This window comes from Sciurus vulgaris (genome assembly GCF_902686455.1).
Source record: "Sciurus vulgaris genome assembly, chromosome: 13".
Lineage (NCBI taxonomy): Eukaryota > Metazoa > Chordata > Mammalia > Rodentia > Sciuridae > Sciurus > Sciurus vulgaris.
The window spans coordinates 32,841,071-32,865,417 of NC_136474.1; the positions used below are offsets into that span (position 1 = coordinate 32,841,071).

At 40.5% G+C, this 24,347-nt stretch overlaps 2 pseudogenes across 2 annotated transcripts in view; one reads left to right on the forward strand and one right to left on the reverse strand.

Moving 5' to 3' along the window:
* The window catches only part of LOC306642606 (thiosulfate sulfurtransferase/rhodanese-like domain-containing protein 2), a 68,779-nt pseudogene extending 46,205 nt beyond the window's left edge, over positions 1-22,574 (forward strand). Inside the window, exon 2 of the transcript in view lies at positions 21,554-22,574. The product of the transcript in view is annotated as a thiosulfate sulfurtransferase/rhodanese-like domain-containing protein 2 (transcript). The remainder of the gene's footprint in view (positions 1-21,553) is intronic.
* Positions 4,496-5,188, reverse strand: LOC306642708 (annotated as a pseudogene). Its single transcript has one exon. The product of its transcript is annotated as an uncharacterized misc_RNA (transcript).
* Positions 22,575-24,347: the final 1,773 nt, after the last annotated feature.

A 24,347-nucleotide genomic window follows, 5' to 3' on the forward strand; every position in this document is an offset into this window, starting at 1 on the left:
GGGGCCAGGAAGTAGGGCAGGTGGGGAAAGGGTAGACACCTATGGTCCATGGCCCCTCACTGCCCCATGCCCCGAGTTTACAAAGCCTTTACTCTCCCATATCCCAGAGGTTTACCCACATCCTGCTCAAACTGAGGGCTTCCTCTGACCCATGAGGTTTTTTTGATGCTGGATCATATCATAGGCAGCAGTCAGAAGAATACAGGAAGTGGAAAGTTACTTATCTTTGTAAAAGTAAAACCAGAGCTTCAGTCTATTCCACTTCCTTCCAGCAACGAGTGTAACCTGAAAATGGAGATCTGGTTATTGTGGAGAGTGATGGTTAGTGGAATGTACACAGGGGGAAGAATGTGGGAGAGTAGTTTCTGGAGGGCAAGCACCAGTGTTCAAAACTTCCTGACGTGTGATACATATTGGAAGGCACGCAGAAAGGTAGTTCTTGGTCATTTGCTTCCACTTCCACTAGTGCCACTGTACTCATAACCACTCTGTGGGGAGAAAAATTGGACCATCTCAAAGAGGAATTAGTGTTAGGGAAGTGAGAGCTTGTCCACACTTTGACCAGGAAGTTCCACCTTCAAATCCAGACAGCATGGCTCCATGATGGCCCATATTGTCATAATGGACATCACCCTTCCCTGGCCTACCACAGCTTCATTCTGAGAACAGAACCTGAGAAGTGTCTCTGATATGATGATTTCCTTCTCAGCATCCTTCATCTCTTGTCTCTTCAGCTGACATTCTCTGGGATATGGCTCTGGATTCTTGGGATAGGGGACAGCAAGACACCTCTCGGTTGAAAGAGCAGGGACTTACCTTTCACAATGCCACTCTTCTTCCTGTTCCTGCTCTGCCCCTTCTTCACCTTTGGATGCTGACCAACAAGAATGAAAAAGAGGCTGGTGCCCTATTGTTCCTCTGCTTTCCTAGTCCAGCTGTAGACATTCCATGTTTCTGAACAGCATAATTTTCTACAGTGAGCTAATGAAGACTCTTTTATCCACTCAGCTTTAATAAAGTGGCAAAATACTTCATTTTTCTTCTTTTGAAAATAAAGGGGTACTTTCTCCTTTATCTGAACCAGGGATGTCCTCAGTCACTGCTCCTCCACTCAGGATCAGACTCATTTCCACAGGCTCTTCTAGGCTGCCAGGCACGGTTCTCTTCCCTGAGGCCAGAGTTGACTCCAACTAGTGATGGAGGCCCTCAGGGCTCAGCAAAGCCCTCACATCAGTCAAACTCAGAGGAAAGAGTTGTTTCTGAAGACACCTTCCAGAAGAAGGTGACCAATGGGCCAGTCCTTAAGCCTGACCTTCTTTACAGGTTCCCAACTCTCAGGAGTCCAGACCTCAGAAACTGAGGCCCAATGTGTGTTCTTCTCTTGATCCTGCAGCTCACCACTTGGATGGTCTGAGAACTTCTGATAGAAGACCTAGTGCAAACTCCCTCCCTGCCCTGCCCCACCTGTCCCAGAATGATGCTCTGATCTGTCTTGAGATTTCTGTTTTCTGAAGTGTCTCTATTTATTTTGGAAAAGTGGAAAGAAGAGTACAGAAGAGAGAATCTATTTTTCTGTTGGGTCTGGCCTGAGGGTTTCTTGACTTGGGTTTTTCCCTTTTCCTTGGTATTGGGAAAGATGGATTACCCTGGAGGCAGGGTAACAGGAGGATAAAGAGCCCCAGTCCACACACAAAGCCAAGGATCATATCCATTGCCCAGGTGGTGAATCTGGGGTTCAGCCATGAGGCACTAATGGTATTCAGAGGAAAGAGAGAATTCTCCATAAACTAAATTGCACTGTCCATTATGGACAAATGAGTCCTGACAGCTCTCTTCAGCAAAGGGGAATAGGGCCCAGTCCTGTATCACAGGGCTCTGCTCTCTCATCACAAAGGGATCCTGACAGCAGGGAGGGTCAAGAAGAAGAGGCTTCACCACACCACACCACACCCTCCAATCCAGCATGTCCTCCACCCTCCTGGGTCTTCAAGGTCCCTACTTCCAACTCTACCCATTCACCTTGCCCTAGGAGACCTTAATTCATTTCCTGTTGTTTCTGCCTAGCACCCAATTGGCTAAACTGATGTGGGCCTGTTTCTGGGTAATACTTGCTAATACTTCATTGCATTCCTTATCTACTTTAATGACAGGTTTAGGTCTGTAGTTGTCTCCTAATTTTTGTCTGTTTTTTGTTATTTCTTTAGTGCTGGCTGAAACAATGAGTCAGAAAATAGTTTTTTAGCTTTTATCTTTTGGAAGAGATTAACCAGGAACGTATCTTGAGCTGGTGGGATAACATTAGTGGTTCAGAATCTTTGATAAATTGCAGTTCTATTGAGATTGATCATTTTTTGTGTGTTAAATCTGGCATATTTGTTTTGCAAGAAATCAATAGATTCCATGCAGTTTCTTGAATTTAAGAACATTGAGTTGTTTGTGAGTTTCCTCGACTATCTTTTAAGGTCTATGCTATTAGTATTGATGCTACACTTTTAATTTCCAATCTTCATCATTTATATATTTTTTCTTTGATATGTTGTCTAGAGAGTCATAGATTGTAGTGTTTTTGAAAATATTTTTCTTTTATTCATTTTTATGCAATGCTGAGCATCAAATCCAATACCTCACACTTGTTAGGCAAGTGTTCTACCACTGAGGTACATCCACAGCCCTTATATTAATTTTTATTTGGCAAAAATCACATTTATATGGCATAATAGGCCTAATGTAATGTTTTGATACATTATTTCACAGAAATTACTATATGCTATCTATTGCTTCACATACTTATTTTTTGTTAGAAAATTTCAGTCTACATTTTAGCAATTTTGAAATATACAATATTTATAATTATCCACATACACATCTTTGTGTAAATTCATGCTTTCATTTCTCCATGGTAAATATCTAAGAGTAGGATAGAGAACAAAATGGTAGTTCCATGCTTATATTTTAGAGAAATTGCTGTTTTTGAAAGTGTTTGTATCATTTTAATCAGACAGTAGAGTGTGAGAGTTCTAGACTTTCCATATTCTTACCATGAATCTTTACTGTCAACTCTTATTAATTAGATCTATTTTAATAAGTATCATATGTGGACATATCTTAGTGTGCTATTCATTTGTGTTTATTTATTGACTGAGTGTGTTTTTAATGTGCTTAGTGACCATTCATATATTGTCTTTTAAATTTTGTATGTCTACTGAGTTGAGCACAGTGGCATATGCTATAGTGCCAGCAGTTTGGTAGGCAGGAGTATCATAAGTTTAAACCTAGCCTCAGCAAGAGCCAGGAACTAATGAACTTAGTGAGAATCTGTCTTCAAATAAAATACAAAATAGGGCTGGGGATGTGGTTCATGTTCCATTGCCCCTGAGTTCCATCCCAAGTACCCTCCCCTCCTAAATTCAGGTCTGTTTTACCTAATTTTTAAGTAGAGTTTTATTGTATCTACAAAATGGTAAGTATGCTTTGTGCATTTAGACATGAGTATATTGTCAGGTATCTGTATTGTGAGATGTTTCCTCCAGTTACAGTTTTGCCTTTTACATTCCTAGCAGTGGTTTTTTTCTTAAATTTTGCATTCTCATGCTAGTTTCATTGGATACATTTTCATCACTACATAAAAAAGTACAATCCCAAATTTATCTAAAATGATACTATGTAACACAACTCAAAACAAGTTTATAGTACTGAATGTACAATAAGAGAGAGGAAAAAGCAATGTACACATCTCCAAGGTATCCTGCAGGACCACCATGATGGCAGTCATGATCATGCAGAGCTGGCTCAAAACTTGCTCATCAATTTCAGAGAAGAAGGGAAATGTCAGGCAGGGATGCATAGCAACTAACAGGTGGGCGACAACCCTAGAGGGTGGAAGAGTATTCAAGAACCAGGGAAAATACTAGGCTTAACAGGAATGGGGCTTGGTCCCCTTCCTGTGGATATAGCCCAGCAAGAGCAAGGGTATAACCAGGTGTTCCAGACTGGCTCAGGTCATCTCTGAATAGTCTGGGACACACTGCCACCTGGAAGCTTGCTGGACCCTTATGGCTCTGCCACTGAACAGACAGTAATAGGTGATCTTTCTAACCAGAAAACTGCAGGGCACCTCAATGGGCTCATTCCTGGACCATCAGCACTTCTGCAGCCAGAACCTGCCTGTAGATGAAAGGCCACAACTGCTGCCTTTGAAGCCAACCCAAGTGAGGGGTCCTTTCCTGCAAACACCCTTTAGCTAGGAAAGTGACAGCCCTGACCTGGGTGGAAAATAAGGTATAGATGAGTTTTGGTGGGTCTGTTTATCTGGAACAGTTAGAATGGAGTGGTTTTCTTGATGGCAGTGTCCTGCAGAGCAGGACTGTCTGCTCATGAGGGACCTCTGTCTTGTAAAGTGAATATTCTCCTCTTTGGGGGTGACCTATGCCACATAGGAGGAGGCAGCCACATTCTCCTGGGAGGGATGAATCACTGGGGTGGTGGGTGGCCTAGATCAGGGGGCCAAGACAGCAGTAGCAGTGACCTCCTGGCCATCTATTTGTCCTCCATCCATGTGCTTCTCAGCTTCATCTGGATTCTCAAACTCCACACATGCATAGCCTTTGTATAGATGAGGATGCACCCTTTCTACAGGCATGTCAATCATTTTAATTTTTCCGACGGTAGAAAATATCTCCATGTTGTTATTTTTGGTCACATTCTTGGTGAGGCTTCCAACATGCACTTTGGATTTAGGGGAAGGACTCTGCCTTTTGCTGTCCTTTTCATCTTTTATGTGGTTTGACTTTTGGAGGAGGATTGCAACCCCTGCCCTGTCAGCACCCAGAAGGACTGGGGAATCTAGAGGAGCTGCTGGAATGGGAGTTTCAGGATGTGCTGGAGCTTCCCCAGCTACTGGATGCAGAGGAGGTTCTGGAGACACTGCTGGAGCCTGTGATGCTTCTGGATCCTGAGCTGGAGGTGGATCTGCACAGAGTATTGGTGCTACTACTGCTTCCAATGGAAGCACTACACCTCTTCCTAGACTTATCCCTGCCATGGTCCTTCTCACTCATGTCCTTGGTGGTCCCTTTGTCTTTAGAGTGGTCCTTGCTTTTGGTAGGAGGGGGATCTCTAGTGCTGGACCTTTTATTATTATTTTTTTTACTGCTATGAAACTCTTCTTTTTCACTCCTGATAAATCCATTCTCCCCTTGAGGACTTCAGAACAGAAATGGTGGCCTCAGTTATCTCAACTCTCACTTCTAACTTGAGTCTGAGAAAGGTCCCCTGGTGGGTTGCCAATTACACTAAAGAGCAGCAACTTCTAGCTGACACCACCTCCTCCTGCTCTCTTCAGGTGCTCCCTCATGGTGTATTCTTAAAATAATTTGTTTTAATTTCTTTTTATTTATTTTGATTTATTGCTAATGAATAGCATTCATTTTTTCTCTCACAAAAAAATGTCACTCCCTAACTCAACCAAGGTCATGAGGACTTTTTTCTGTTTCATCATGTGGACTTTATAGTTCTAGATTAGATAACTGTCCTAGGTTAAACTTAGGCCTGTCACACATTTGAATTAATTTTTGAGTGTTCTGTTATTTTTCTGCTGATGTTCACACACAAGTTTGCTCCTTACAACAGACATTTTCAACCTCAAGTTTCCAGGGGACCAAAGCCCAAATCAAGGTGTTGTCAGGTCCCTACTTCCCCAGCCAGCTCTGAGGGAGAGTCCTCTCAACCTCTTTCAGCTGTTGGGCTGCAGGTGTTCTGGGCTTATGGCAGCATAACCATAGGCTTCCCTCACTTCTTTCCTTGGCTATGTCCTGTGTTTCTCCTTTCTCATCTGTATCTCCCTTTCATCTTGTAAAGACACTCATCAATAAATATAGAGCCTGTCCAAATAATCCACTACAATATCATTTGAAATCCTTGAATTTAATACCTTGTGATGGCCCCTTAATCAAGCACAAGGTCTTTTCTTACAGATGTTGTACAGGTTAATTGGAGTTCAGCTATAAGGCTTAAGGGCGGAGCTAATAAAGAGGCAAGCATAAAAGATGGCAAAGAGCAAAAAGTGGCTTCCATGGGAAAACAGTCCATTTTATTATCTATTCCATGGTCATATCGTGTTACCTAGGTAACATGTTATAGTTAGCTTCATGCATGTGCAAATCACATATCTTGCTTACACCACAGATTTCACTACTCCCAAAGGTTATTATTAAAAAATAATGTCTCCAGGCCTCAAGGACAGAGGATTTGCAGAATATTTCTAAGCCATTCAACTGAGTACCTTTTGTCCTGAGGAGTGTGCTCTATTTGAAGGATTTTCACTCCTCTGTACATTGACTGACCTGAAATCCATGCAGCTGCTGAAACCTAATACTTAGATGTCATTTAGGCAGATCAGAATCCAACCTCTTACACATGATGGGAGATGAAATGTGTAGGTCATTATTTTTTCTATTTGGACTGTCACTTCTATTGTTCTGTTGAAAAACTATTCATTCCCCATTGAATCATCTTAGAATCTTTTTTGAAAATCAGATGACCATTTGTATGTGGATCTGATCTGAGCTGTCTCTTTATTTCCACTGGCCTGTATGCCAACCTTCATGCTGATATCCTATGACTGATTACTCTAACTTTTGTTATTCTTTCATCCCTGTGATCAGGTAATATAAATTCTCAGGTCTTCCACAAAACTTATTTTGGCCATTCTAGGTCATTTGAAGTCCCACATACATTTTATAATCAGTTTGTTAATTTCTAAAAAAAAAATTCTGCTGGGATTTTGATCAAGATTGTATTAGATTTCTAAGTCCATTTGTGTAGAAAGGATAGAAAGATATCCTTGGTCTCAGGAATTTCAGTTTAACAGTAACCACTGACCAATCTTTTTCCTCTGGCTGTATGAAATTAGTGATATAAATGAAATCAACCAATATGCTGTTGGGGTCAGGTGAGGATTCATTTGTAGAACATCCTGGCTGCAGACAGAGAAGGGTTGCTCCCAGTCTGTGTCCAAGGAAGGGTGAAGAAAGGCTGCATCCTGGCTGGTGGTTGATTCTTAGAGAACAGGGTCTCCAGGCAATGGAAAATCTTCTAGAAGATGAGAGGTAGGGAGATTTTCCTCATGTGTGCTGGTTCACATGAGAAGGAGCAGGTTCACAGGTTGATGGGACATGAGTCACATGAGAGGATGAGTGGACTTGGTTCTTCACAGCGAAGTTGAAAGACCAGGTCCTTGATGATTCTGGGGAGGTTCCAGGAAAGAGGTGTCTCCCAGAAGAGAGGCTGTGGGTAGGCTGTCTATCAATTATTTTTTCTCATCATATAAAATATATAAAAACTCAAACCACTTAAAAAAAACAAATAAACCAGTAAAGTGGGAAAACGATCTGAATAAACACTTTCTTGAAGAAATACAAATAACCAATAAACATATGAAAAATGCTCAATATCATTATCCATCAAGAAAACACAAATTAAAATTATGAGATTTGATTGTATTCAGTTGAGAATAGCTAACACATCAAAATTAATGAATACTGACTGAGATATGGATAAAAAGGAACACGTATACATTGTGGGAGTGTAATTTAGTATATTTAATTTGGGAATAGGTTGGAGGCTTGTCAAAAACCTGAAAATATAACTTTCCTATGACTCAGCTGTCCCAGATCTAAGTGTTGATCTGAGGGAAATTAAGCCTGCCCATAGAGATGTCTGAATACCTATGATGATTGTGGCACTGTTCACAATAGCTAAGGTACAGAATCAAATTAGGTGTCCATCAGCAGGGGAATGGAGAAAAAAATATGGTTACACATATGTGGGTGTGAGTGAGCATGTATATATGTATACATATAAACATATATAGGTGTATGTCTATGTATGTATGCATATATACTTTATAAATTTATATACATGTATACTTTATATACATATGTACATATTTTCAATGTTATTTATGTGTACATGTATCTTATTCATATACATAAATATATATATATGTATACATACATATATATGACAGATTATTATTGGACCATAAAGAAGAATGAAGTTCTATTATTTCCAGGAAAGTGGATGGAACTGAGGTTATTGTGTTAAATGAAATGACACAGAGAGACATGAAGACAAGAGCTGCATGTTCTCCATCAAATGTGGAAACAAAGAGAAAGATTTGAAAGTAGAAGAAGGTTGCTAGGGTTTGGAAAATGTGCTGGGAGAGGGGGTGTGAGGGCCACATATGCATGTGTGGAAATATCCCAGTGAGTTTCCTTTCTTTATACAATTATTATGTGATAGTAATTACCATAAAAATAAATAGAGGAAATGTGATTCCTCTAAAAAATATTAAAATAAAATCTTGGCTCAGGAAGAAGCTAAAACATCCTTTCTACACTATATGTCCTTATGAACTGTATTAATGAACAAAGAGAAATAGACCACTTTTCTAGAGTCCAGATACTGATAGCACTTTCAGGAGCTTGCTGTTAACCCTTTACCACAAAAAGCCCCTCATGCCAATGAGAACTGTGCAGGGACTCCTCCTGCCCTTTAGGAGATGGTGAAAGTCACCCACACCCAGGGAGGTGCCAGCACTCTGAAGGTGTCCTTGGCTGAATTTGATGAAAGACATTGGGTGACATAAAAGTTACTTCTTAAGAGAGGCAAGGGGTGTGTGTGAAATGCCCCTACCTGCAATGGAAAAGGAAAATGCTTTGATAAAGCTGAAATCTTTGGCTGCATTCAAAAGGTCAGTAGGGTACAGAGAAAATGTTTGTCAAATATATTTTCTGCCAACTGCCACCACTGAGAACCACCTGAGGGAGCTACAGTTGGAGCATTGCTGACTGTACCCTGGGGTAACCTTTCCCCTCTGGCTTGCTCTTACTGCCTTTTAAAGCTACTGTGAGTAGATGATCCCACTCTCAGTTGTGTCTCTTATCCTGCTGGTTTATGCCCTTCATTGGATTTCCATCTGCACCTATTCCTCTAGGATCCAAGTTTGGAGTTTTTGATCTGCTAACAATATCATATATTGCATCCTGTTGGACAATTCTTATTATATTTTATGAACAAGAGGAAAACAGAGCCAGGAGCTCCTAGGAGTTCAAGTCCACAAGAATGAAGACTAAAACTATGAACTGTTCATATGCCATAATTTACATACAGTTTAAGCATACCCATTCTGAAAACAAAAATAGAAAATGATTCCAAACCTGATATTTTGTGAACATCATACCAGTGCTCAAAAACTTTTAGATTTTGAACTTTTTAACTTTTACCTTTCTGAATTAGGAATGTTCAAATGGTAAAATGTGTTTAAGTATTCCAAAATTAAAAATTCTGAAGTGTGAAATGATTCTTGTCTCAAGCATTTCTAAAAAGTTACTCCACTATGCATTTTTGCCAAAATAGTTATTTGTTTCACATTAATGACTGTGTCACTTATTTTCTGTTTTAGTGAATTAAAAGCTAAAAGTGATTTTGTTTCAAAAGAGAAAAATCAAGCAAATGAATGCAATTTTTAAAATAGAAGTTTGATTTTATTAATTTTATTTGTTATGAGTTTTTTATTTTTAAATCATAGGCATAAAACAGAGAATCAGAAGTTAATTCTGTGATGTAAAAGAATGGATTTTGCATGATGATTACAGAATTGGAGGCCCAGGCCCAGGGCCACCTGTGAATGGGTTGTGTCACATTTCCTTGTAATGATGAGAGGAATGCATGACTTTCCCCAGGCTAGGGAGGACACTGCATCATGTACTCAGTCATGCACTGCTGTCCTGGCATATCCCATGGACTTGTCACGGTAGGCATAAAACCTAGAAGATATTTAACTTCCTTTGTGGGGCAGTGTCATTACCAGAGATTGAACATTGGGGTGCTTTGCCACTGAGCCACATCTACAGTTTTTAAATTTTTTATATTTTATTTTTATTAGGGTCTCCCAAATTTATTTCTGGTCCTGAAGTTCCGGAGACTGGCCTTGAATTCATGATCCTCCTGTCACAGTTTCCTGATTGGTCGAATATAGCCATGCTCCAGAATGCTCAGCTCCTCTAAATAACTTTACACTGAGAAATTACGAAGTCTATATTGAATTCAAGCAATTCGATTTTGCTGATTGTAGAAGATAATGTCAGTGTCTACATTTTGGTCACTTTCTCAAACATTTAAAAATATGAAGAAATGGTGCTGATTGTTAAACTGAAATAAATTGCCCCAAGCCAGTCTCCATACTTGGGTGATAATGTTTGTCCCAAAGTAGTCTCCAACTATGGTGAATTGTAATCTCTCTTGATATGTAAATAAGGTGTAAACAATCTAACTATAAGAATTCCCTTGTAATCAAGCAACTATGTCTTAGCCAATCACAGCAGGACAGCTTCAGGCAATCCTGTGCTGAGGACTGATCTGACCATGTACCTGTGGTCAAACATGCTGACTGCAGCCAATCAGATGGTTTCTAGATGTAGCTTCCTCTTTTCTGACTAAGTGTAATCTGCAGTGGTGAGGTGGTTAATGGTCTTTAGTCCCAAGTGCAACCTGGTACTGGAAACGTTTCTTTCTTTCTTTTTTTTCACTGCAAGCTTTTCCTAATCATCTGTTTTAGTTTTTCTTAAAACAGTTCCAATCTATGAAACAACTGTGAGAACCTGCCTATGTTCTTTCTGATATTTGGGGATCAGAGACCATTTTCTTACCATCTTTGAGCCATCTAGGAGAAAACTGAAGTCCCCTGTAACACTGAAGTGGCTGACTTGGTGTCTCGTCCAGCGAGTACAATGAAGACTTGGCTCTCAGATGAAATTTTAAGGTCTTTATTTTTATGGGAGAGCTTCTGAGTCAAGTGCCTGGTTCTTCTTCCTCCTCCACCACCGCCATCTTCTTCTTCTTCTTCCTCTCACCGCACAGCTCTCTCTCTCCTTCTGTTCTCTCGTGCAGCTGCTGCTTCTCTCTTCTTCTTCTCTCGTCACGCTGCCGCTGCCTCTCTTCTTCTTCTCTCATCATGCAGCTACTGCTTGCCTGCCTCTGCCGCGCAAAGTACACAGCTTTATGGGATATAACAGCCAATCACCTTAATGGGTCAGGCGTTTGGCTCGTGGAGACTTAATGGTGGGTAATGAGGACATGTACTGATCACGAGCTAAGCACAGATGCGGAGGAGATCAGTCAGCCAATAGAATACACTTCCTTAAAGTTGTTTTTCTTTGCAGTTGAGCTTCTTGGTACCATCTTAGGGTGAGGCCAGCTACCACTGCGAGCCCTAGAGGACAGCAGTCTCCAACATCTCCCCCTTTCTGTTTTATTAATGGACTTAGGATCAGGTCATCATGATAGCTCATGTGGCGAGCACCATCCTTACCCGTCATCGGAATTCTGACCTCCAGGCATCAGAACCCTGTCTTAGGTTGGTATGGGCCTCCATGAGCCTATCTGTGACTCTGGATCCCCGGGATTGTGCCTGTCTTAGGTTGCATACCAGCAGAACATATTCTTACCCGTCATTGGTATCTCACCCATCTTGGGATGAGGACCTGTCTTAAGTTGATATATGTCTCTATTTGCTTACCCGTCATTGGCTACCGATCCAGCATATTTAGCCACACCTGGGGAGATGTGTCAGTTTCAAGCGCCATAAGTGCCATTTTGATGGTCTGACATTCTCCCTGTTGTTGGCATCTTACATGCATAAGACATCAGATCATTAGTCCAAATCCCAGTACCATAAGTATTCCAAGAGCCATGATGCCTGCCCATGCTTTGGTCTCTAATCCTAATTGAGTGGTAAGGTTATCAAGAGTATAAGACCAGGTATGCCAGCCTTTAAGTGGGCATCGATAACCTTTTGTGTTTGTAAGGCTGAGATGGCTCTTTCAGCTATATTATTGACAGCTTGGGCTATTGGTATTGTAGTAGCTAATGCTGTCACTGCTGCCGCAGCTGCAGCAGCAGACACAGCCACTGCTGTAACCACTGCTGCTGTATGCCAAAGTCTCTTTTGTTTCTAGATAAAATCATAGGCAGCTCTTCATCAGTTATGGTGACTGGTAGAAGCAAGAAAGTAGGAACACACATAATCACTGCAACAGAAAACTGGGAGGCATTCCAACATTGTGAAAGGAAACAAGTTATGTTAGCATCAGAACAATTTAGGATGGTAGTACCATGGTTAGTTAATAGAAACATGAAAGGGGGTGACACACAAACTGGAGTGGGAGGAAAGGTTATGTTTCTATTACAGGTAAGAGACTGAGTAGCAGATAGAAAAGAAGAATTGTCCCAATTAGAGGAGTTCCACTGGCACAATTTATGTTCCACTCCCAGAAGGCTGAAAAATGACTGTATATTAGTATATCCTTTTGTGTTAGAAAGCAGAAGCCAGTTATCATAAGGATTGACACGTTTCATTACTAACTGAACATCATTCTGGTAAAGAAAAAGATATAGCATTAAAAGAATGGTCCGTGAATCAAAGGGAATTGCAGGCAATCCTGTCGAAGCATTGGTACTAAAAATAGGTGGAAGAATAGAAGAGGTATTAGTTAATGGTAAAGGATGATGACGTCTTAGATGTAGGTCTTGTTAATCTCTCTGGGATCCAGACTGGTGTTTTTTCACCCTGCGGGAAAACACATAAGGAGCCTCAACTTCAGAATAACACTGGATTCGGGCCTCTCCATTGTCCATTGAGTACATCCTTCCATTGTACAAGGACCTTTGGAGCCGCTGTAGGATTTTTGTGTCTATCTGTGGCTCTTTTTCCATCTTTGTCCAAATTTAGAAAATTTAAAGTAAATAATGCTATGTTTAGTTTATCTTTAGGAGACCTGTATGTGTCTCCTATTCCCCCTTTTTGTTTATTTAAAACAGCCTTTAGTGTTTGATTGGCTCTTTCAATGATTCCTTGTCCCATAGGATTGTATGGAATTCCAGTGGAATGGGAAATATCAAAGGTACTTAAGAAATTTTTAAATGATGCAGAAATCTATGCAGGCCCATTGTTTGTCTTATATTGTTTGGGCCTTCCCTAAGTCGCAAAGGCCTGTAAGCAATGTGATCTTACGTCTTTTATTTTTTCTCCACTATGTAATGAAGCAAATATAACCTCTGAGTAGGTATCAATAGTTACATGAACAAATTTGAGATTTCCAAACTCTGGAATATGTGTTACATCCATTTGCCATAGATGGTTGGGCAATAGGCCTGTTGGATTAATGCTATTATTAGGTGAATTTATGTATGTTACACAATTATTACAATTTTTTACAATGGTTCAGGCTTGTTCTTTGGTTATATTGAATTTTATTTGTAAGGTTTTAGAATTTACATGAAACTTACTATGGAAGTTTTGTGCTTCTTCTATTATAGAAAAAACATGAGGATCCCTTGTGGCTAGATCAGCTATATTATTGTCCTGTGTTAATGGACCTGGCAAGTCTGTGTGAGCTCTTAAATGTTCTATGTAGAATGACTCTGTTCTACTCCAAATGAGTTTTTGTAATGCTAAGAGTATGTTGGATATGGTGGAATTTTTGTTGATTAAACAGGCATCTTCCTGTTGTTGAACTGCATTAACAGCGTAATGGCTATCCGACAGAATATTTACAGGAACTTTATGAAAATCTTTTAATGTTTGTTCTACTGTTAATAATTCTATTTGCTGTGCAGAAGCCTTTGGAAAAAGAAATGTTTGTACCTTGTCTTTATGATAATATGCTCCAGTACCATTATTGGAACCATCAGTAAATACTACCACTGCTTGTCTTATAGGTTCCCTTTTTGTAATTTTTATTTGAATCACTGGATTTCTTAGATAAAATTGTATATATGGATGTTTTGGATAATGATTGTCAAATTGGGCAGCAGTTGTGAACATAAGAATTGCCCAATCATTGTTATTATTGCTTAAGTAAGAAATTTGTTCTGAATTATATGGGGTTATTATCTTGTCTGGAGTTTTTCCAAATACTATGATGGCTGATTTTAATGCCTTGAATATTATTTGTGCCATTGCTTCAGAATAAGAAACTATTGTTTTTCCTGGAGAGTAGGATAAATGTATCCACATTAAAGGTCCTTGTTGCCAGAGAATTCCTGTAGGGACTAATTTATTTGGAAGTACTATGAGTGATAGAGATGCTGACAGATCTATACGATCAAACTGTGCCTCGTTTAGTCTTTTTTTTTACTACATCTAGGGTTTTTCTAGCTTCCTCTGTAAGTTTTCTAGGTGAAGAAGGATGGGCATCTCCCTTTAAGATATTAAATAATGGTCCTAAATCTTGAGTAGTTAATCTAAGGTAAGGCCTTATCCAATTAATATCACCTAATAACTTTTGAAAATCATTTAAGGTATTAAGATGGTCAAGTCTAAGAGAAGTTTTTAGGGGTATAATGATTGTGCTGTTTATTTTAGCACCTAAAAATTCTTGAACTTGTTGTCTTTGTATCTTTTCAGGTGCTATAATAAGTCCTCTTGTCTTTAAATGACTGATTAGATCAGTAAATACCTTATCTAGTATTGTTTGTTCTGGGTGGCAAATTAATACATCATCCATATAATGGTATATAATTATATCTGGGTACTTATTTCTGATTTGTATTAAAGCACTATTTATGTAAATTTGACATATGGTTGGACTATTGGCCATCCCTTGGGGTAGGACTTTCCATTCATATCTGGCATCAGGCTGTCCATGATTAATGGAGGGGACCATAAAAGCAAACTTTTATATGTCGTCAGGGTGGAGAGGAATAGAGAAAAAACAATCCTTTATATCTAATATTATTGATTTCCAGTCCTTTGGTAATATTGGTAAGACTGGTAGGCCCAATTGAATTGGCCCCATGGATTGCTTATGGCATTGATGGCTCTTAGGTCATGTAATAATCTCCATTTACCTGATTTCTTTTTTATAACAAATATGGGGGTATTCCAAGGTGATGTGGAGGGCCTTATATGCCCTGCCTCTAATTGTTCTTGTACTAATTCCTGGGCCGCTTCAAGTTTTTCTGTATTTAGGGGCCACTGAGGGACCCAGACTGGTTTTTCTATATTCCACTTTATTTTAATTATTTCATCAGTGGCCCCGAGGAAAAACCCAATCCCTGTCTATCTCCTTTTTGTTTAATTGATATTGGTTCCGTTATGCCTTGTTCATTGATTCCTAAGCCCTTTCCCCACTTGTGCCCTTGTTTTTTCATTATGTTTTGTGCTTGTTCACTGTATTTTCCTTCTGTGGTTATTTTCATCCCCATTTGATTTAAAATATCTCTACCCCACAGTGTCAATGGGATTTGTTCTAAGACATGGTTGGAAAAGTCCTTGACCTTCTGGGCTTTTCCATTGTAGCCACATGGAGCTCTTTTTTGGTTCTGTGGCAATACCTAATCCTCTCAATGTTTGATTTGCCTTTTGTGTGGGCCAATCCTTTGGCCAGTCTTTTTCTGCTATGATACTTGTGTCTGCTCCTGTATCTAAAAATCCATTTATAATTTTTCCTTTTACAATTAATTCTAACATAGGTCTGTTTTTTAATTCCATAGTAAGGCAGGCCAAATTGATACCTGTAGATCCCATATCCTTATCTCCCCTAAAACGTTGTTGTGACAGGAATGAGCCATGAAGACTTGGTAGTATACAAAGCTGAACTATTCGGTCTCCCGGAGAAATGGAAATAATGCCCTGAGGTGATGAAGCAAGCACTTTAATTTCTCCTGTATAAACTTGATCTATGACTCATGGAACTATCATTAATCCTTTGAGTGCACTGGAGCTTCTGCCTAATAATAGTCCCATGGTGTTTTCAGGTAGGGGACCTTTAAAGTCAACAGGTATGACTTGTACTCCCATTTCTGGCATTAGTATTGCTCTGGTGGTAGAACAGAGGTCCAGTCCTGCACTTCCTGGTGTGGCTCTCCTTGGTCTGTTACTGGATAATGTGTCCTGGCCACTTTTTGAATCACCCCATATATTTGTGCCGGGCCCTGGGGTTGTGAGCCCCATCCCTCGTTTTTTGAGCTTCCACGAGGAGGGATAGGGTTACCATCTACATCTATCATAGATCTACATTCACTAGCCCAATGATATCCCTTTCTACATCTTGGGCATATTCCAGGTTTAGGCCTTCTCTGGGGTCTGTCTTGCTGTTTTAACTGGGGACATTGTTTTTCAAAGTGTACTTGTTGTTTACAATAGAAACATGATTCTGGAGGTACTCCTCTCTTAAAGTTTGGCTTTTGCATTCCTTGTGTTCTTTTTTCCTGTTCCTCTTTTATCTCCTCTAAAATGTCTTCTCATTTTTCTAGTGTATCTTTAAACGTTGGCCTCGGGTTAGTTAAGCACCCACGAATCAATGTCCAAATTGCGCTTGTGCCCACCGGCAATGGTTCTACTTTCTCCCTCTTTCTTAGATCCTCTCCTAAGTGATCCCACTGTGGTATATTTAAGAATCCCTCATCTAAAAACCATGGTGCAGCTTTCTCTATTGTTCTGAGGAAAAGCCTCGCAGTCTTTGTTTTTAGAGGTGTTCCATTTGCTTTTAATATGTCTCTAAGCGGACCCTCCATTCTGATCCATAATGTTTCACCACCCATTTTCTAAAGCTTTAAATCCTAACCACACTACAATGCTAAGCCACACTAAAACAACTAAAAACAATAGTGCTCTGCAACAATACAATACAACCAAAGACATGAACTCTTGACAAACAACATACACACAAAATCTTATTATTTTAATACCTGGCCAGTCCGCCGGGGGTTACTTTACCCAGCTCCCTGTCCACCGGGAGTTACTTTACCCAGTTCCCTGTACTTAGGCCCTCTCTGCCTGGGGTTACTTTACACAGCTCCCTGTATCTGGGGTTACTTTACCCAGCTTCCTGTACCTGGGGGTTACTTTACCCAGCTTCCTGTATACTGCTTTAACCTTTCTTAACTTATTTTACTTGACTTGTTTAGTTTTAACAGCTGTTTTACCTGGATATTACTTACCTCTTTTGTGACGGTGCGAGGGGTCCCGGGTTTCGGCACCACTCATCTCATCCAGCGAGTACAATGAAGACGGCTCTCAGATGAAGTTTTAAGGTCTTTATTTTCATGGGAGAGCTTCTGAGCTGAGTGCCTTGGTCTTCTTCCTCCTCCACTGCTGCTGTCTTCTTCTTCTTCTTCCTCTCACCGTGCAGCTCTCTCTCTCCTTTTCTCTCATGCAGCTGCTGCTTCTCTCTTCTTCTCTCATTGCGCCACCGCTGCCTCTCTTCTTCTTCTCTCATCATGCAGCTGCTGCCTGCCTGCCTCTGCCGTGCAAAGTACACAGCTTTATGGGATATAACAGCCAATCACTTTAATGGGTCAGGCGTTTGGCTCGTGGAGACTTAATGGTGGGTAATGAGGTCATGTACTGATCATGAGCTAAGCACAGACACGGAGGAGATCAGTCAGCCAATAGAAAGCACTTCCTTGGAGTTGTTTTTCTTTGCAGTTGGGCTTCTCAGCGCCATCTTAGTGCGAGGCCAGCTACCACTGCGGGCCCTACAGGGCAGCGGTCTCCAACACTTGGGAATAAGTGCTTTCCCACCAGAGGGTCCAAAGTTAGACTATAGCTCAAAAGCTCTGAGTTTGGGAAAGAGATGGTGACAGCAAGAGTCTCACCCATGAGAGTTGAAAACTGTGAGGACAAGCCAGGAGATGTACAGGAGCAGGGCCCTGGAAAATGCAGGGAATGTCCATGAAATGTCCCCTCTGATCACATGTCCATTCCAGAGATCATCCTTGTGGACTCATGGAAGAGCAGCATCCATCATGTGATATTTTCTTGCTCTTTTAATCTCAGGGTAGCTGCTGGACTTGAAGTGGTCAGAAGATAGATCACTAGGCTAGTCTGGTTGAAGATATATATCAAATGCCAATCAAAAAGCCTACATCCTGCTTGCTGGCCTGGCTGTATAGGATTTCAGCAAGCCTGGCTGTTACTGGGAGAAAGTTCATGTCTCAGTGCTGTGTCCTGTTTTGACTGTTAACCTAGGATTGGCAATGTAATTACTCTAACCCGTCTTCATTTGGTGTCTGGAGAGAACCAGTGGATTTTTCTTATTTAAATATAAGATGGTAAGCTAAAGGAACCCTGGATTTCACCCAAGGCCTGGAGAGACAGCACCAAGGAGCACGGGTGCATAGACAGTTTGGAGAGAAGAGAGTCAGTTTGAAAAACTGCATGAGGGCAGCTCATTACCCATGAATGCAGCAGTAATTGGACATAGAGAAGACAGTTCTTTAACAACAAATTAAATTGGTAGAAACCCACTAAATATCATGTTCAAAGAAGGGAGTAGTAGAAAAATTATTTGAAAGAATATTCATTTTCTTCTCAGAACTGTAATTCTCTAGTAGGTATTAAACATGATCTTTTGTCCTAGAAAATTAATTGGTTAATTCTGGAAACAATATATGACAATTGTGTGTAGTTTTAGGTAGCAAGTAAAAGTTGAGTTGGCAATCATACAGTAAAAATATAAAGTGGTAACAACAAAATCATCATATTTTTGGTAATAAGAAGGAAGCAAAAACAAAAACAATGATAAAATCATTCAGTAGGAATTATGCAATGTTGTAATATTGTAACTCATTTTCCCTTCACTACAACATTAGTAGAATTCATTCTCATTTTAAGGATTAACATTTGGAGATCCTGAGTGAATTGCCTATGTCATAGACCTGGAATGTGGAAAGTTTCTCTCACTCCCGGGACCACATTGTACAAAATAAATTCATACACCTTTTGAAGTTTTTCTTGATGTTAGACATATGTATGTAAAGTGTTTGTAGCAATAGATTATCCAGGAATATAAAGAGGTGGTGGAATGGTCTTCCTTGCAGTGTTTCAAGAAGATCCCTGAACTGATAGATGTCTGTCACTTAAGATGTTGTTGATAAAATTTGTAGTGATTGTGACAATATCAGGGAGCAGATGGCAGCAATTTCAAGTACTGGACAAAGGAGGAAGGAAGAGCTGCAGACATAATGAGGGTGGATGAGGGTGGGAAATCTAAAACACAAACCTGTTCAGGACTGCGGTGCTGTGCCAGCCATGATTCCTAGAGGAGAGTTTAGCATTTTCTAATCCCCATTCACTGTGACTGGCACAGCATTTTATCACTTTCTGGTTGGTAGTTTCACCTGTGTGGTTTGCATAAGTGTGGTTCCATGTGTGTGAGAAGCATGGGTCACATGTTTATGGGGAGATGGGCTGTTCTGGGTATGACAGCTCAGTCTAGGGAGGAGCACACTGGGAAACCTCTGAGTAACCACAGAGACCTCCACCTGTTTGCAAAACACAGCAATCCACATTGGCCCTGGAAATAATTACAATTTATTGTATAACAGAAGCATGATTATGAATGTGGCTGACATTAGCGAACACCAGGGGAAGCCATTGGGACTGTCTGGAGTGTGATGTGTCACTGTTAATATGATGAGAAGGACAGATAGTGTAGCTGTGTCTGGGGAAGCTTGGAGTAATTTTTTTTTTCTGTGACAATTCTTTAGGAGTAAGAGTGTTTAAAATTGTCAATCACTTTATAGTCTATGAAGGAGATTATTCTTACAGATAACATTGTAGAATTCTTCCCTATTTTTGGTCTGTTTTGAGTTTTTTTTTCATTTGCAACAGTGCTTTTTCCCTTGGAGTATGACAAATGTATCACATAGTTGGAGCACAGTCCATTGAATTGGGATCTATTCAATGTCTTCATATTAACTTGAATGTTTTCAAAATCTGTTTCTTTATGGGTTCATATATGTTGGTACTGGGTTAAGATGTCACAGTCTTTTGGGGGATGCATTTCAACCCATAACGAATCACAAATTTGTCTATGCTTTAAATGTTTTCAAATATTACAGAGATCCCTCTTGCTGGTTGCTCTAATGACTAAGTAACTACTTTTTTCTGATTGTTCCTGATGTCAGTAAGAATCTTTTTCTTTCCTGTATTTCTTCTTTTTTTTTTTCTTTTTAATTTTCATCAGTGAGTTTGCTAAGAAATAATTGCTTATTTCAGTTCTTAATCTTCTTGGTCCCTGCAATGTATACTTTTCTTCTTTTTTAGCTTTTCATTTTCATAAGCTTTCAATGTTCCACACTAGATACTACTCAGTCCTGGTAGTTCATGTTGTTGATTTTTATCTTTTCGACCTCACGATTCCTCTTAACCATTATCTCACCTTGGCAACACTCTAAACACATAAATAGAGAAACATAAGTAATGTGTTCAACTAAAGAGATAGACAAATCATCACTGAATGTTATGCAGCATGCTCTTTATTAACATCTTCTCTTCTGATATTGGTTAAGTGAGAAGCATTTTAAAACTCTCAGATCTTCAATGCAGATACATATACATATATGTATCAGATACATATACATATATGACATTCACAACTCTGCACTATTTAGTTCTTTTTGCATGTCATCCCTCAGCAGCATCCTGTATGCATGCCATTCTGCATCAGCATGTCTTCTTGGACTTCTGGCAATGATTCACCTTTACCCAATGAGAGACACTTCTGGGGGAAGGCAAGCTAGAGGGGGAAAAGTCTAGGTTGCTCATTCCCTGAGCTCTGTGCTATTGCTTGGAGACAACCCCAGCAAGGACTGATTTCTGAGCCCATGGCTGAGGTGGGAGCAGTTCTTCAATGATGGCCTCATGCCAAGATCCAGGAGTATTTCTCTCCCTGTCACACCTGGATGTGCAGCCTCCTTTTAGGTGGTCCATCAGTGGACTCCTCATCTTTGCCCACAGCTCTGTGTGAGGTCCCTGCCTCAAAAACCCTTCATCAACCACCCTGTGTGTGTCATGTATTCCAAGGTGAGGGATTTCCTGACCTAAATTTTGAAAAGTCCTCCTTTTTTCCCCCTATGAACCTTCGAATGAAAATAGACTGTCTGTGAGAAAGCACTCACCTTTCAGTCAAATGTGAAAATGACTCATCAAAAATATTAATTTCCCTTCAGATAATAGTTCTTCATGGTCATTCTACACTTTTCTAGGATGTTCAAGTTACATGGAGATAAAGATGTTCAGTTAGAGCAGCAGCATTTATTGAGCACTCCAGAAGGCAAGGCATTCAGACATATGGTAACAATGCAGGATGACTTCCAGAGCGAGGTGATGTCGCAAGCCTAGTGAACACGCAGCATGGGTGTTGGCTTAAGGGAGGGGAAAGGCAAACATTGCCAGGCAGAGGCAGGTCCTCACAGAAAAACCTGGAAAAGACTTTGGACAGGTGGGACTTCCCCCTTTTCATCAAAACCAAACAAGTTTCTTCATCTCCTTATGAATGTAAAAAAAAATGGTGGAAATGCTGTCATCAGCTATTCATGAACAAAACCAGCATCCATAGACATGTAGCAACAAAACCTGCTGATGAAATTTGTCACCAGACTTTTTATTTTAAAGGAAATGGCCACAATATTGAGTACCTCAAAGAGTATCACATCTGTGGACAAAGAGAACCCTCTAAGAGAGTACCTTACTTGTAGCCACAAGGTGTCTGCTTGGCTTCCTGATACAAGCTGCTTTAGCCCTGATGAGCTGGAAAGTGGCCTGGGCAGTGAAGAAGGGGAGATGCTACTTTATTACTGCTACTGTGATCTAGAGAATCCCCAGTGGATCTGTGCCTTGCAGACAACTCTGGGTCAGCACTTGCACCTCACAGGCAAGATTGGAATTGCTACTGAAGGAATCAATGGGACAGTTGGTGGAAGCAAATGGACCACCAGACTCTATGTAGAAGCCATGCTTTCTTGTCCATTACTTAAGGATAATCTTTATAAGGAAGATTTTAACACCAGCAAAGGAGGAGCTTGCTGTTTTCCAAAATTGCATGTTGGTGTATTTGAAGAAACCATGCCCATGTGGATCAGCCCCAATAAGATCTCCTACAAAAAGCCTGGAATCCATTTATCCCCAGGTGAATTTCAAAAAGAAGTAGAAAAGTTTTTATCTCAGCAAGATATAAAACAAAGATATAAAACTACTGGAATGCAGAAACTCCTATGAAAGCAAAATAAGTCTATGTCAAGGCTGCTTAGACCAAGACATCAGGAAATCCAGTTACTTTCCTAGTTATGTTGATGAAAATCTAGAACTTTTCAGAGAGAAGAGGGTGCTGATGTACTGCACTGGGGACATCCATTGTGAGCGTGGCTCAGCCTACCTGAAGGCCAAGGGAGTGTGTAAGAAAGTGTTCCAGCTCAAGGGTAGTATCCAGAAGTACCTGGAAAAGTTTCCCAATGGTTTTTTATAAGGGTAAGTTCTTTGTTTTGGACAAGGATTATGCCCTGTGCTACAACAGTGACATGTTATCAGAATGTTGATACTGTAGAGCACAGTGGGACCAGTATAAATTCTGCTGTACTCCCCAGTGCCACCATCTTGTTTTGAACTGTCCTGCATGTCAAGGACAAGGATTCACAGCCTGTTGTGTCACATGTCAAGACAAAGGGGAAGACAGGCTCCAGGACCTACACAGGATGGTTTTAAAGAGGAATGTGAGTGCACAGCCTGACGGTCATGCATCCGGAGAGAATTTTCTCAGCATGTGCAACTCTCTGTGAATCCCACACCAAAGCCCAGTGTTGGAGAGATTGAGCCTTTTCTTGTGTAAGTTGTGACTTTAGCATTCCCCAAGCCTTCTCAGAGTCAGTGGGTGCCATGTATAAGAGAAGATCAAGGCTGCAGAAAAGAAAATCAGAAACTTCATTGTCAGTCATTGCCATCATGGCAAACTGGTCACCAATTTGACCACCTAAACTTCATAGGGGGAGGACATAGAGAGTCAAATTTTGATCAATTACTGAAGTACTCTAATTCAGGACATGATAGAGCATGGTAAAATGTATGGCATCCCAATGTTTTTGAGGGATAGAGTCTTGAGCCTGGTGATTGTGTCACTCATGCCTTCTCTCACTGCCACAGGCTATTAGTAGTCATTGCCCTTGTCAGCAAACTTGACCATCCTGGTGCAACTCTGTGAATTGTGGCCCTCAATATAGATTCATAAACCAGGCCACTTCGGTCATCTGCCACTTTCCCCTTCCCATTCCCCTGCATCTGTCTCTTTTCTGGCTGCCTGAGAAGTTCTGTATACTGAGATTTGGTCCACCTCATGCTTTTGTAAAATTTAGTGGAAAAAGACCTACCCATTTCTTCCCATAGGATCTTTGGCACAATTGAGTAGTTTCAGCAGAGTCCATGTGGCCCACACAGTCTAAAATACTTATTGCCTGGTTCTTTACAGGAAAGTTTACCATTCCATGGTCTAGAGCAGCAGCTCATCTGATATAGGACGCCCTTATACACGTGGTCCACCTTCATATTTTTCTGATTTGGTTTCTGTAAGAGATTTCTCCCTCCTAGGCCTGTTCCCTCCAACACTTAATCTTCTAGCTTTTAAGTGTTCTCTCTGAGAGATCCAAATAAGCTCAATGGCCCTTTACAACTTGCTTTCTTAAGAAGATCATTTGGCAGTATAACTGTGGCTGTCCAGGCTTCTGGTCAGCATGCTAGGCACTTGTCCCTGTCACATGGGTCCCAAGAAACACAGAGCCACACATCATACAACAGATTTAGTATTATGTTGCAGTTTCCAGTGATGCAGAATGCAGCTGCAATTGTGTTTCAAGGAGAAGCCAAGTGGGGATGGCCATCCCTGCAGCATGGTGCCATTCATGGGCCCATTGCACCACTACTCTTCACAGTGGTGAGGCTCTGACTCCACTTCTAGTTCCCCTGCACTGTCCACATCATTACAGTTTAGTGCCCAGATTTTTCCTTCTTCATCAGAACCCTCCTAATCTGTGTTCATTAGCTCTTTGGGCTTGTCCGTTATCACAAGATTTGCTGAATTCCTAGAAAATAACTCTCCAAAGCAACTAACAAAAATACAAGTTTAACTGGCACTGTGGTATGTTAAAAGACACAAGGGCACTGTGGCTTATCCTTTTTGCCAACTCCCAAATATGCCATGTTTGGCATTGGCAGGGTCCAGTGGAAATACCAAAGTTACATTTTAAAGGTAATCATCTTTGCATAGCTTGGCCAGAATTTCCCAGTTCTTTCATATCTAGGTTTTCTACACTGTTGTCCTTCAGAGCCTTCATTTCCATGCATAAGAGCAGCAGTGATTTGTCTAATAAGTGATGAGACAGTTAGTTTAAGTCTGTAAGCATGACCATGATAAACATCATATCCACAGTGGACTGGAAAGTCACCCCTCCAGTGTTTGGCCTCATACGAGCCATATGCCCACTATTCTGTATAGAAAGGTGTTTTCAAGTAT